This window comes from Rhynchophorus ferrugineus, unplaced genomic scaffold, assembly GCF_030347505.1.
Source record: "Rhynchophorus ferrugineus isolate W39M unplaced genomic scaffold, kcgeb_rfMv2 rfM4, whole genome shotgun sequence".
Classification (NCBI taxonomy): domain Eukaryota; kingdom Metazoa; phylum Arthropoda; class Insecta; order Coleoptera; family Curculionidae; genus Rhynchophorus; species Rhynchophorus ferrugineus.
Window position 1 is genome coordinate 37899268 of NW_027472583.1, and position 16202 is coordinate 37915469.

General features: G+C 30.7%; 1 protein-coding gene and 1 long non-coding RNA gene across 2 annotated transcripts in view; both read left to right on the forward strand.

Annotated features, from left to right (window-relative positions):
- The window catches only part of LOC143195048 (uncharacterized), a 39808-nt gene that overhangs the window by 17386 nt on the left and 6220 nt on the right, over nt 1-16202 (forward strand). The gene's annotated exons all lie outside the window — the stretch shown is intronic.
- On the forward strand, nt 5676-6201 carry LOC143195064 (uncharacterized). Its single transcript, XR_013005457.1, has 3 exons — nt 5676-5816; nt 5891-6004; nt 6086-6201. It is a non-coding gene; the product is annotated as an uncharacterized LOC143195064 (long non-coding RNA).

Sequence of the window (16202 nt, forward strand, 5' to 3'; positions counted from 1 at the left end):
AGATTAGTGGGTGTTAGTTCTTGAGCTAGTTTGCATATATTTTAATATGTTTAAATATACAAACATTTATTATTTTAATTAATGTTATAAATCAAATACATTTCTGATATTATACTGAAAATATTGTGAAAACAAGTTTTAGTAATATAACATTTTTAAAATAACCCTTTTACTCTATTATGAGGGAAATACGATTAGCTTAAATATTGTAGTCAAATTTCGAGCACATCGTAATTTAGAGTTTTTTGTTTTTTAATGAAATAGATAACGTGATTTTAAGTTAAATTACGGCCCTGTGAGATTGAGTAAATATTATTTAGATAGAAATTTCAAGAAGCAACATTACTGTACAACTACTAATAAGTTAAATATAGCAAGTAACTCACCAAATATCCTATTAAGAACAGAACTTTTTTCAACAGTAGTTGTATTACTTTGTATTACATTTTTGTATTACTATTTTTTATAAACAGTAGTTGTATTACTTCCATGTTGCTGTGATATATTAATCTTCCTTCATGTTTTAAGGCGAAATTTTGGAAAACTTTTTAAATCTATTTGATTTCGAAGTCATCATGTAGTTCTTCGATGATTACCTAGCGATAAGCACTGGTAATTAATTAAAGCATTTTGTTTTGGCATCAATATATTTATGTTTTAGCAATCATATTGCAATGTTTTTGTCATTATGTTTTAGTCAACCTCACATATAAACCCCAAGTCCAAATAAGGTTTATAACAATGTTGTACAATTGTCTGATTTTGAGTTATTTAATTTTCTCTGCTTTTTGTCTCACGTGATGTTTCCAATTTAACTAGCCATAGAGATGGATGCCGAAATATTTCGCTGATTTTTCTTAAGAAATCGAACATCCCCCAAGTGATATAATTAGGTTATTATAATTTGGCGCGATTACTCTATTACTAGAATATTCCAGTTTCTTGTCTATTTCTAGATCTTGATCACTACTATTTATACTTTTGTACTGTCCTGGGCAGAGATATGTCTTTAGCCATAATGACTGTCGTCCACAAATGTTTCAAAGGTTGTTTGTTTTGTTTGCGAGATATCCGCAGTATAAATCAAACGCAGAAAGAACAAAACTTGAAGAAGTTCCACCTGGCTAGGTGAGACATATTTGAGATAGACACTGGAGCCGTGTAGAATGACTGATTGAACCATCCTCTTATACAGAAGAGATTTTATTGAGATAAGAAACCTGCTGGCCCGATTGATGAGCGGAAACAGCAGATTAACAATAACCTAACCTTTCTGGAGGGACCTTTAAATCTGGGAGTTCCACCTAAACTTGCGATCGAAGACAAGCCGAGATAGGTGGCTTCTTCAGACCATGGAATTTCGGCATTCTCGATTTTAAGACGCGAAATGCTCGGTGCAAAACGCTTCTTGAGGAACAAGATGACCTGGATTTTTTGTGGGTTGACTTGTACTATGCAAAAATCATCATATCATAGTATCATAGAGTTGTTTTTGAAGTCTTGAATGTACGGTGCTATTCTTGAAGAGATAAAGTAAGCAGTGCCGTCTGCGTAGAAATCTGCCTCAACTTGTGCTCTCCTAGGAATATCTAAAAGAAAATGATTAAATAAAACGGGTACCAGAGGGTAACCGTGTGGAGCTCCCGCGTCAATGATTTTCAGGCTAGAAAGAATATCTTTAATATTTACCTGAAATGATCTACCTAACAGAAATGATTTAATAAACGCAGTTAGGTCATCGGGTAGACTTAACCAAATGCATTTCGCCACTAAGCCTTCGTGCCAAACCTTGTCAAAGGCTTTGATTAGCTTCAAGAAGACCGTTCCAAGCGTTTCACGTCAGTTAAAAGCACAAACAAGCAAGGTGAGCGGATACACCAAGATATAGCGAAAATCGAAGGGCAGTGCCAAGGAATTTGGGAGTAATATATAATGAGCATTTAGTGTTGGACCCTAATGGTGAAATAGTACACAAGCAGTATAAAAGGTTCAGTTCAACCTTTATTCATATCTGATTTATAGGTTCCTATGCCTTAAATAATCACTAATGCTCCAAAAATTGTAAAATAATTAATTTATTGAATATATCGAAGAGTAGATCCATTTTTACAAGTGGACTGCTGATTTGAATTCAGCTCCACAATTTACCTTATAAACAGCTTTTGGTTGCTCAGGTCGAAAACCGTAAATATAGTTAAGTAAGTATCAATAATAAGCATCCACATGCATGTGTGACACTTTCTTTATAATGTGCAATTGAATTTAACGTATTTACTTATAATAAAAACAACATACTCTTCAAAAAGTTTAATGTTTTGGTCAAAATTAAAATATATATATCAAGGAAAAATGATTAAAGCACTGCGAAATTACAACAAAAATATTTAAGGTCCATTTATTTGATTTAATTTTGAGGTTTCTGGTAATTGCCACGGACAATTACGCTCTCCTACCCAACTCTCACATAAACAACGACCTCCACAAAATGACAGTACACCCGCCATCATAATTAACCCCGCGTCCGTCATAAATTCCGCCCGTGGCGTTTCAAAACAATCCGAAAACCTGAAAATTCCTAAACATTTCCATCCCGTTTGAACCTGCGCTCGATCGTAAATCATCCCGGCAGTACGTTATTTTTTCCTATCTCCTCCTTTTTCTCGCGACGGCAGATAAAAGAGAGTGGCTGACCATAAATCGCAGCCTTTACGATAATTGCGCACTTTCGCGCCAACTTCAAACGGAGACCGAATCGACAGTTGCCGCTATTTGTCAAGGCAGTCGCGTACAAGGCCCGCCACGATTTTTGGGCGCTTGTAAATTATCGGGACATTACGGCGGAAAAGACTTTTCAAAACAACGTGGCCAGAAGACACATTGGAAAGGATTAAATAATTTGTTGGGCGTCTGCGTGTGTTTTTTTTTTTCAACTGATTATCACCATGTGTTCTCCCGTTTTTCAGATTTTTTTTACTAAACGTTTATGACAGCGATTTGTCTAGGAATCTCGACTCAAGACGTATCAGATAACAAAAAAGAAAATATAATTTCGACCGATTTGAATAATAACTTATACAGTCTATCCAAAGTTGATGTGAACATACGTCATCTAAATGTATGACGTCAAATCGTCGCAATGTTGCCGTATCAACTCAATGCGTTTATCAACTCAATTCAGTTTGTCTTTGATAGATAACAAAATTCTAGTTCAAATAAAGTAATGAAATAAAAATGTTATCAAATATATATAGTTTATTTTAACATTATAGTATATCTAAAGCATATGTGATCGAATAATTTAAACTACAGATAATTATGCAGCTACAATAATTTATAGATTAGAGTTGTTTTATGATATTTACATTGAACTCCTTTCCACACCACCCATAAAGTATAGTTCTAGGCGCGTTATTTTATGTAGTGGCATCCCCCTGGAGGCTTAATCCACCTAATTAACAATTGTATATCCAAGTAATGTATTTTACTTTCATTAGAGAGCATATTTACCTCTTTACGTTTAGTTCTGGTTTCCTTCCTTGTCAAATCATTTTGATGTCGCTGTATTTTTTATTTCTTCTGCTACTACCCATGTACACTATTCTTGATAAAACTAATCACTGAATTCTCCCTAATGCATTTGCCATATCTGCAAAACAGTTGATATTTTTTATCTCCCTGCACATTTTAACCTTATACTCATGTATATTGTAAACAATAGCACACATATCTAATGGACATAAAAGGTCATCAATCAAATCATTAATTAATCAATTAATTATTAATTAATGTTATAACTAATGAAACCTAATCAATTATTGTTCCAAAGTTAACCTTTTTCCATAAACTTTAGTTGTCTTAACACTATTTTTATTATCATCTTGCCATGAGTAACCGTTGGGTATATTGATCCCATTTTTAAATGTCCATATGGGTCCAATGGTTTAAAGTGTTGCCTGCCGCAATTTGTAAATTCCTTTTAGAGTAAGACAATATTTTCCATCTCGTTTTATTCCAATTAAAAAGTGATAGAATGCTGTCTGATAAGTTCGACCATGTAATCGGTCCAGCTTGCAAAAGTTGTCCGGTTGTCAAACTTCTGAAAAATTCTTCAATATATTAATTATAATAACTACAGGTTATAAACCGGCAAACGTTGTTTTAACGCTTTGTCTGTCTAAGCCAGACAGAACAGATTGCATCCCTAATCAGTTTCTTTGAACAGGAACGAGATAATGGAGACCTCCTCTTGACACATGGATATTTTAGAAATTGGTCAATATACCCAATAGTCACTCATGGCAAGATGATTATAAAAATAGTGTAAAGACAACGAAAAGTTGGATTAATAATTGATTACGTTTTATTAATCATAATATTAATTAATAATTCATAGCAGATATATTGTGCTTTATGCTGGAAACAGAAATGTTTAATAACACGTTCGGTTTGGATGAATTCCATCATCCAAGTGAAGAAGAAATTGACAAATAAATAAAGGAATTGTGAACAAATGTTAGATAGATTGGAAATTAACAGCTTAGTTATTCACTTGATTGAAACTTTCTTAATATCGGATTATCATTCACTACTGACAATTTCCAAGACAGGGTGATCAGAGTGGAAATAACTACAAGTTAAATACTAATTAATATATGGTAACTGCAAAAAATCTTATTGCAGAGTATAAATAGAATACTTAAGTTATATAAACATAAAAGTTTTATGACATATTCTTACCAAAATCAAGTTGGACTTTGTTTATTATGTTACTCGCTCAGACGGTACTTATTATTTTAGCAATAAACATTGCTTCATTCTTGATGAATAGGTTTCAAAATTGGTTCAAAGTCATAATGCGCATGCACTTCGCTTAGTTCCAGTGTCCACCTCAATAACTTTCAGCGCTTGGCGATGAGCAGAACGCAGTTCCAAGGGCCGCGGATCTGGCCGGATTGACTGGATTATGAATGACATGTTTTGGTTTCGAGACAGCAACCCTGTTTTTCCTTGTAATTTAATTATTACTATAAAAATGTCTTTGAATGATAAATATGTGTTTTATATCTATTAATGATTAATAATAATATATCTAATTATCTAAAAACCTCATAAAAAACAGAAAAAATTAAAATATTTGTTTTACTTGCAGGAATCTCGTTGTGAAATCTGAAATAATTAACTTAATGGTAATTACAAACAAACGTGTCAAAATTATGAATTGTTTTTTTTATACGTACCGTCGAAAAATGATTCAGAAGACATTTTATTTTGGCATTCCACTGTGAAAAGTATGATTATAAACAAAAGAATACATGGTTCCGAACCAAACGATGAAAACCGTCAAATGATTTTTCAAGACCAAAACTTTCCGAGAAGAACCGAACGCCCCACGAATTGATTTCCATCACCGCGAACGGAGAGATTTTCGCCGAATCCATGCCGAATCTTCGCGCAGGTCCTCCCGCACACCCCGAACGTTCGCTTCGTTCAACTCTGTACTCACCTTTCAACGAATCCGTGCTGAATATTCACGCAAGGTCTCTCATAAACCCCGAGCCATTCGCTTCGTTCATATCTGTACTCGCCATAACACAAAAACCAACAAAACAAAAAGCAGTTTTGAAAGACAATATATGGATCAAAGTCCCCTATGCGATATCAGCCTTTTTTTTCACAAAACAAATGAGCAGAATCAATAGTTTTGAATAGTAAAATAATAGTCGAGATATCCTATACACTATGAGATATCAATATTTTTCTTATAAAGATCGTCTATGGGTTGTGCATCAGATTCACTCTGTAGACATCTTCGGTCGGTAAGTAGATTTTATAAAATAACAAAATATTGTTTTAATAATTTCATTCTTTGGCGTATAGTGAGTTTTTTCAGAGATTAGCACTATTTCTTTTCTTACCTCTCACACAACCACCACTATCCCTTAAAATTAATAGCCACAAAGAATTGGACCAATTATCAGCCGACACCATTACAAAAATAAAAACTGTAAGTATAGGATGAATATATATTTTTATATAAAACTCATAAAACAAACTCTTACAAGGGTGGGGGTGGTTTTTTACATAGGGGTAGTTTTGGTAGGATGAAAAAAAAGGAAAAAAAATAAAATGAACATAAAGGACCTTAATGGGATTGTAGAACGAAAAAGTTTTTGTAAACGAGCGTGAATTGAACTCGCAATGTACAATTTGATGAGCCGTCGCATTAGCCGACCAAGCCAGCTTGTGCAGTTTTGTAGTTATTTGACGATGTAACTTCATTCGAAAATGTTTTAGTTATAATTGTTATCTTCAGATATAACTTAACCTTTGGTTGTATTAATTTATTTAATTAAAGAGATGTGACATAAAAGAAATATTTATCTTAAATTATTATTATTATTATTATTATTATACTAATTTAATTTTTTTAATTTGGGTAATGGCTTATTTTTTGCTTTGAATAGTATTTAAATTGAACAATATTATACCACGTTTCATGCTTCATCCTATTCCAATATAATTTGGAACAGCAATCAGCAGCTTGAACCCACACAAAATGATCTTCCATTATTGTCCATTCATCCGGTGTGATCTCATAGAGAGAAAAACCTAATACCAACACACCAGTTTGGGTTTATTAACAAACACTCAACAATTAACCAGGTCCACAGAATAACAGATGTTATTGAAAAAGCCTACGAAATTCAAAAAGTATGAACAGCTATATTTTTAGATGTAGCACAAGCCTTCGATAAGGTTTGGCACGAAGGCCGTGTTCATAAACTACAGAAAATGCTACCAAAACAACACACCGAACTATTAAAATCATACATTACAACCAGAATCTTTAGAGTCAAGCAAGAAAAAGCTTACTCTACAATAAAAGAAACTAAAGCAGGTGTACCACAAGGAAGTGAACTGGGACCTATGCTTTATCTACTTTACACCTATGATATACCATAAATGGAAAATATCACAATGGCTACATTTGCTGATGATACTGCGATTATAGCCGTCGGAGACAATACTGAAGAAGCTTCAAGAAAATTACAACAGGCAAGTGACAATATAAATAATTGAACACAAGCTTGGAAAATAAGAATTAATGAAAGTAAATCTGTACATGTGCAGTTCACCTATAAACAGACCGTACAAGCACCAATAACATTAAATAACACTATCATTCCATATAGCAACAACGCTAAATATCTCGGAATGAATCTCGATGCAAAACTTCGATGGAAGGAACATATAAAGAAGAAAAGAAAAGAACTGGAATTGAAATATAGGAAAATGTACTGGCTAATTAGAAGGAAATCACAATTATCAGTACATAATAAATTGCTATTATATAAGCAGATATTGAGAGCTATATAGACATACGAGTTCAGTTATGGAGATGTTCTGCAAAGAGTAATATTAATAAAATACAAATTTTTCAGAACAAAGTCCTGAGAGGTATTGTAGGTGCACCCAAATACTATAGGACTGATTACCTACATCGAAACCTTCAGATACCCACAGTCAGTCAAGAAATCAAGAGAATTACAATGAGGCATGAGGAAAGACTCCATTCTCATACTAATATTGAAATATTGCAACTTTTGGATACCACCAAAACAGGACACAGACTCAAAAGAACCAAACCATCTGATCTTGTGTAGTGTTGTGTAGTGAGGTGCATATATTAAAAAATTCAGCAGTACATGTACAAACATTATTTCACCAGAGACTACAGAGTTAGGGCCGATGGATCCTCCTAGTTATATACCTAGATTTAAGTTAGCATAAAGACAAATTGTAGGTTAAACGGAAACGACTAGTAACAATGTATTAATTAAATAACAAAATAATAAATAAATCCGATGTGATCGGCTATCTCTGATATTTCTCGCAGCGATTCGTTTCGGTAGTTACAATCTCCTTCCGCATTAGTTTTAATTTCTCTATTGTTGGAATAGGTATGCAGATACGTGACTGAAGCAAAAAAAGAAAACTAGAAATCAGCAAGTATTGATTCATTGCCAATACAAATCTATCTGTGCTGAAGATTCATCTTGCAATAATAGTGGAAGTGATGACCTTAACGACATTGGACAAAAGCAGAATATTTTCTGACAATTGTCGCACCATCTTGTGTGAGTGTAGGAATCAGAAATTATTGATTCACTGCATTATAAGTCTATCAGTCTACGTTCATGCAATCTTAACGACATTAAACAAAAACAGAAACATTTCTGATAATTTTTACACCTTCTTATGCCACGGTAACTAAGATCTATTTTCTTTGGAATGATTTTCCTAACATTTCCTTATTGGGTGAATATTTCAGCCTATTTTTATCGTGAAATACACAAAACATTTATATTGTGTTTATTGTTTTTTTTTCCTAAATATAAAAAATAAAATATAGTTTTATGTCTCTCTCGCACACTTTAAATCCTATAACCAAGTTTAAATTTTGTAAACTATTGCTAAATGAAATTAGTAGATCATTGAATCCAGAAAACATTTAACATTAAAAAAACTTAATCATACAACAGCCTCATAGCGCTGTTGTTGTAGAATTTGTATTTACAATTCTTTTATCATCAAGGAGCCTTAAAGCTGTTTTGTTTTGTTTTGTTTATATGAAAAGACGTGTTTTTTTTTTGAAGTAATAAAATTTTTACTAATTTCGTACTTTTTTTTAATAAACAGGTAATAGTAGTAGTAGTTGCATGATATGAATTTTAAAGCTGATGATTACCTTTAACTGTTTTTGTGTCACCAAAATTTGTACATTTTTAAACATAAACCAATAAATCCAGTCATTAGAGTTCCACAATTTTCATCCTTCATTAATCACAATACCATTCTTATTGCTAAGTGATATATTACAAAGTGTGTTTCTGAGTGTTTCTGTTGTTTTATTTTCTTTCTATTTTCTGGATATAACTGCTTCTTTTTTTTCTCTTCTAAAATAAAACTCTTTCTAAAATTTTAAAATCATCTTAATTTTTGATTTTTGTTCGCAATGTATCGCACCTGAAGATTCCCGAATTTTCACTTCAGAGTAATCCCCTTTAGTGAATATGTTAGGAATATAAATATTTTATCGTTTTTGATTGATATGTCTTTAACTCCAAACCTGTAACAAGATATATTTTGAATAAATAAACTGAAGCAATTATACCACCTAACGTTGCGTCAATACGATCATCACATTCTTAAATGGAATTTTGTAATAATATTCTCAATAAACATTTTTCTATACCTTTGACGTTTAACTTGTTCAGTTATGAAAGCGATAATTTCTGAATTTTTGTTTAATGTAAAGCAGTACATTTTTTCATAACTTTTTCAAAGCAATTTTTATCCTTCATTAATCCCAATGCCTTCTTGTTTTTACGTGGTATATTATAAATATTAATTTCTGGTTTCTCAGAACTATCGATTTTATTAATATCCTCTAAAATTTGTATGTAAATATCATCAACTTGAAAATTATATATTAGACTTTCAGTGTCTGTATATAATAATTTTGAGAATTTTGACAAAATTTTTGTTTTTATATAATTATAATGAAAATCATATAAAAATAATTCAGAAATATTCAGAATAAACATTCCAACGTAAATTATTTTATAAAATTTAACTTTTAATTTGGTTATTTCAGTCAATAAAATATTATTATCAATAGCAACGTAGCTGTGAAAATTTGGTTGAGAAATGTAACAATTAGCATCAAATTTTCCAGACCATTTTGTAACCAACTTTACATCTCTATATTTTTTAACGTTTTCAAATGTCTTGCCATATACTGCATTATTTACATTGTTTTTTCAGTGTTCAAATAAATATTTTTTTTCAACCAACGCGACAATATTAATTACAATACCAAATTCTGATGCTTATATATGTATTTTGAATGACATGAATTTTCTTGTCATATACAGTTATTAAAAGTTTTGGTAGATGATGAAGTAGGTAGTATAAGATGTTTTGGACAAAGTGATAAATCATTGTGAGGGTGAACACGTATTTGGGATAATAAAGATCGACATCAAAAATGTACTCATTATCTTCCTTTAAAGAAGGAATTCAAATATCTTCTCCAGAGATTTATTGAAAGTCTCTCGTGCTGCTTCATACAGATTATTAACATCAAAATACATGTGACAAAAAGCTGGTATCTATTGAAACATTGAGAAATTCCTCCTCGTATAACCTTTTCAATAAACATAATAATATCAGTTCTAGTTTTACCTCTGTTACTTTAAGACATTCGTAACCCAAGTAAAAAGTATCCCAAACCCTCCACGCATGAGCGTAATCTTCATAATAATATATCGGTATTATAATTCTAGATATATTAGAATTTTACTATAAAAATATTTTTTGCTGGTAAACGGGTATCCTGCAGTTTTTGCCAATAATAAATATATTCATAAGAAAAAACATCTTTTAAAATAAAATTTTCCCGTTACTAAATCAAAGTTGTCTGTATAAAAAAATCTGTACAAAATAATTTCGTTGTTGCCTCTTGATCGTTAGTTAATAAGACGCTAATTTTCCTAAACTGCTAGATATATAGTCTATTCAGAACAGCAGTGAACCCATGACATCTGAATTGAGGATGCAATGTTGCCGCATCAACTCTGAGTTTTAGTACATATTGGCTGTGACATAACAGAAATTCTAATCTAAATAAAATAATTAATCAAAAATGTTATCTAATATAATTTATAATATTATAGTGTATCTAATACATATATTATCGAAGAACTTAAAACTACAGCTAATACTAATTATACAGCCACAATAATTTATAGTTTAGAGTTATTTTATTATATTTACATTGAACTCTTTTCCACACCACCCATGAGGAAGAGTTCCAGATGCATTTTTTATGTAGTGATATGCCCCGAAAGCCTAGTCCACCTAATTAAAAATTGTATATCTGAGTAATGTATTCTACTTTCATTAGATAGCATATTTACGTTTTACGTTTATTCCTGTTTCCGTCATTTCAGTGTTTCCTTGTAAAGGCATTTTGATATCACCGTGTTTCTCGTTAGTTCGTTATGTCAATACAATAGTTAAAATATATTAATTTTATACTGACCTTTAGTTCTTTCCTCTTTCATCACCCTGTCTTGGTAATTGTCATAAATGAATCTTATGACTATATTGGTTTTTACCAACATTCATAAAAAAGTAAATTACATAAAATGCAATTAAACAATTCATTTATATTTACAGAGTAACAATTTCAAATAGTTCATTCTTTAAAATGGCTTCTTCAAAACTGATTTTGTGTACTTTAAGGCATTTCTTAACTGCAGTCTTTGTTGATGCACTTGTTGGGATTTTCGCCACTATGATATGGTGCATTGTTCATAATAATAACTGATGGTTCCTCCAAATTCTTTAAAAGCTCATTTTCAAACCACTGGTAAAACAAGTTATTGTTCATTTGGCCTTGGACTTTAATTCTGCACCAGGAATAAAACAATTCCAGCATGCATGAAGAACTATATGTCTACAATGAATTATTAATAAATTTTATGAGTAACAAAACCTAATCGATAGTTATTTCAACTTTTTCCATAAACTTTTGTTGTCTTGACACTATATTTATTATCATCCTGCCTTGAGTGACCCAATGTACCATTCTGATATATCCATATCTCATCTAAATATACAAACTGATATAATAATTATTCCTTGATTTCGTTATAAGTTTTTAAAAATTGTATTCATTTAAAAGCAATGTCCGGAAGATCTATTAAACCCCTTCGTGGATTATCTTAACACCACTTAAAAACTATATTACCCAACAGTGTATGAAAGGATGTTCTACATCCCTCAAATAGCTGCATATCTTTCAACTTTTTATGGATACTTTCCAGGCTAAAAATTTTCTCTGAAATAAGTGTATTAAATTATGTTTGGATTGAAAAAAACTAGCTACTGTTTTTATACATTTCATATATTTGATTTTTGATACAGCTAACATCAAGCTGACCTTGATTCGTCACTCGTTTCGTATAAAGACGGTTTCTTTCTGGTGAATTTAAGGTTACATAATTTTTTTATTTTTTGAGATATTTTAGTGACCGCGTCCATACTAATATTCGGTGCAGCTGCAACACACAAAAAGATATTTTAAATAAAAACAGAGGCAATTTGAAATATAATAAAACAAAGCGTTAAAACAACGTTTACCGGTTTATAACCCGTAAATATAATATTTTGAAGAATTTTGCGGACGTTTGATAAACGAACGACTTTTGCAGGCTCATTCTGTTACATGTTCCAACTTGTTAAACAACATTCTATCTCTTTTTAAATAGAATAAAATGAAAAGGCTATTGTCTGACTGTAAAACGAATTTACATATTTCGACAGGCACACATTGATGAGGTGGGTTCACTACAGATTTGAATAGACTATTAATCTATATGTATCCCAAAAAACCGAAGACTAATTTTACTACTTTTGATAAATTTAGTAAAAGAATTATATTTTTCTTTGTTAATTGGTAAGAGTGTAATTTCAGAGGAAAACGCCTTAATTATGGAGTGACTATCATAACCTAAGAGATTGTAAAACAATACAAGATTCGTAAACTTTCTTCTGAATTTTAAGTCACACGAATTATGTGCGGCACCTCTAAAAGCTCCACTGAAATGACAGTAGCTTTGAACTCTATATTTTCTCCCGAGAAAGATTTACAACATATATGACATAATTTAAAACGATGAAAGTCTTTAATCCCCTGGTTACTTAACTGTCTTAGTGGTATAGCATTTAAAAACAGCGGTTCTATTTTCTCAGCAATTTTCCTTAGTTCTCTAACAAGTCATTTAGTATACCTTTTACCACTGTATAATTTTAAGTCACAAAGCGAACCGTCATAACAACATTTCAAATAATATGCGATACTAAACATGTTTTAATATTTATTACTTTTAACTACTCTAACATAGTTGTAGGCTGTTTATCATCAAAATTTACTAAAATGCTCTCCAAATCTGCATAAATGTCAAATGGTACTGTGATTTTATGTTTGTGAAATGTTCAAAAGATATAATTTTCTCAAGTTCTTGTGGTAAAATTACTTTATATTCATTCAAATTTTTACAATTAACTAAATGCCTTTTTAAAATTCCCTTTGTGGAAAAATGATTAAGACATCGTTCACAAAACCATTTTTTGTTTTTGGTATTACCTGCTTGATTATTAAGTAATTGGCTTAATTTTTATATGTTATATTCTATAATAATGTTCATTTTCATGGGATAATAAAACTAAATTAGTTTTTGTTAAATAATTCGCTTTACTTAACATCAGTGGTAAAATTTTGTTTTTACCACAACAGCAAACCACATTTATTGACAGACAATTCATAGAGTCAAATTTAGGTATATCTTTTAAGACAATCGGGAATTTTAAATCATTATATTTTAAAACTTGACTAAAATGAGGATAAGACGTAGTTGTACTAACACTTGTGTTTTCTGTCCGATATAAAGCAGCCACTACACACCAAAAGAAACAATAGATATCATCATGTTTTAAATTGATTACACTTTTTGATTTCCTAATAAACACAGGCAATTACATATATAGATAAACCAACATTTAAAGGTATATTAAAATTAATTTTTAAATAACAAATTTTACATAGTAACCAACCACTATATTGTTCTTGAAATTCCTCTAATATAAGTAAAATTAATTTAAATTTTGTTTATTACATTAATCCTACACCATTCAACCAAGTTTGTGGCGTGATCAAAAACATTATTTTTTCTAGAAAAAATTTTAATGGATGTTTCCATATTTTGTGGTCTTATAAAGAGAAAACCTGACACGTTACATTGACTTTTAATGAACAATTTTTCAGCACTTTTTTTGTTCCTGTTGAAGAGAGTCTAAAAGCTTTTTTAAAAAATTCTATAGGATCTTAAAATATAGAATAATAATAACATCTGTCTAGATCTTCCATATTATCTTACGTTTAGTTCTTCTCTTGTTAGATTTCAGTTTACTTTAAATTTATACAAGTAATTTTTCAAAAACTTTAAATTTAGTATTTTAAGTGTCGATCAGAGTCCATCAGATCACATAAACATATCACAGCAAACAAGAAAAATAAAATGGCATCCTGTCCAACAACCATAGTAATCTACACAGAAGACAAGTTATATTTTCCACTTAAGCATGAGATGTTTGTAATGACGCAACTTCATCAGTAAGTAATTATATTTTCTTACAATTATTTCAATGTTTGTTTTGAGAGGTATAACTCTTTTAGTTTATTTATTCAAATATCTTATTACAGTTTTCGAGTTAAAGACATATCAATGAAAAACAATAAAATATTTATGATAATAAAACTTTAGAAATAGGTGTTAAGAGATATAAATTCAATTTATAGGATGAGGAAATTGTCCGACATTAAAAGTTGCTATTATTCCAGTGACAACCGTCAAAAGAAAACGAACAATTTTTTGATTTAGAAGTTTTTTCATAAATGTATTATTATATAAATATATAAATATATTTTTCGTAAATGTGTGTGTAATAGCGACGATGTGTTCGACGACGACAAAGACTAAAGGATGACAAAAAAGCAGCAACAACAAAAAAACAAAGAGAAACGAGGGAAAAAAAGCAGTTATATCCAGAAAATGGAAGGAAAACAAAACAACAGAAACACTCACAAGAAACACAACGACAACAGCAACAACAGCAACAAAAACAAGTAGAGGAAAAGGAATTTTATAAGATATCACTTAGAAACAAGAATGGTATTGGGTTTAATGTAGAATGAAAATTGTGGAACCATAATGACTGAATTTATTGGTTTACATTTAAAAATGTACTGTTTTAAATCATAGAGAAATCCAAAAGATGGAGCTTTCATTACTGAACAAGTTAAACGTCCAGGGTATAGGAATATGCTTATGGATAATACTATTACAAATTTTGATGCTACAAAAAAGCTAACGGGATCGTCAGCTTTAAAATTCATATCATTCATTGACTGTTACAGTTGCCGGTTTGATAAAACAACTTACGAAATTAGTCAAAATGTTAATACATCGGAAAACAGGACATCTTTACATATAAACAACACAAAAAAGCTTAAGTCCCTTTGGCGATATATATTATGACTAAGTTTTTTTTATTGTTCTCTCTGGATTCGATAATCTAATAATTTCGTTTAGCAATAGTTTACAAAACTTAATCTTGGTTATATCATTTAAAGCATGAGCGAGAGATAAAACTACATTTTAATTATTATTTCTAGGAAAGCAATAAATGGTTTCGTGTATTTCACGATAAAACTAGTTTGAAATATTAAACTAATAAAAAAAATGTTAGGAAAATCATTCCAAAGAAAATAGATCTTAATTATTATGACACAAAATGGTGTAACAATTGTCAGAATTTCTTCTGTTTTTGTTCAATGTCGTTAAGAATGCATGAACCTAGACGCACACTAATAGACTTATATTGCAGTGAATCAAAAATTCCTGATTCCTACCCTAACACAAGATGGTGCGACAATTGTCAGAAAATATTCTGCTTTTGTCCATTGCCGTTAAGCCCACCTCTACCACTACTACTACAAGTTGAATCTTCAGCTCAGTTAGGCTTGTATTGCATTGAATCTATGAATGCTCATTCCTAGCTTTCTTTTTTTGCATCAGTCACGTATCTGCATACCTATTCCAATAATAGAGAAATTGAAACTAATACGAAAAAAGATTGTAACTACCGAAACGAAAGGGTGCTTATAATTATACCAGAGCCAACTGATTACATCAGATGAATGGACAATATTGCAATAAGATGAAGCATGAAATGTGGTACAATATTATTCAATTTAAGCAATATTCAACGCAAAAAAAACATTCAAATAAAAAAATTTAATTATTCTAATGTTGTATGTATTCAAACATTAAAGAATAATATTTTTAGATATATATTTCTTTTATTTCACACCACTATAATTAACAAACAAACTAATACTACCAAAGGTTATTTTGTATGTATGTATGTATATATCAATATATAGATATAAATCAAATAAATATTACCTAAAAGGGGACTGCGAAGTTGTTGGAGCCTCATTCTGGATGACGCAGCAGCTTGTGAAAGTGACCCTATGAGCCCTAGGAATTTGTAGAAAGTACCTGCTGATG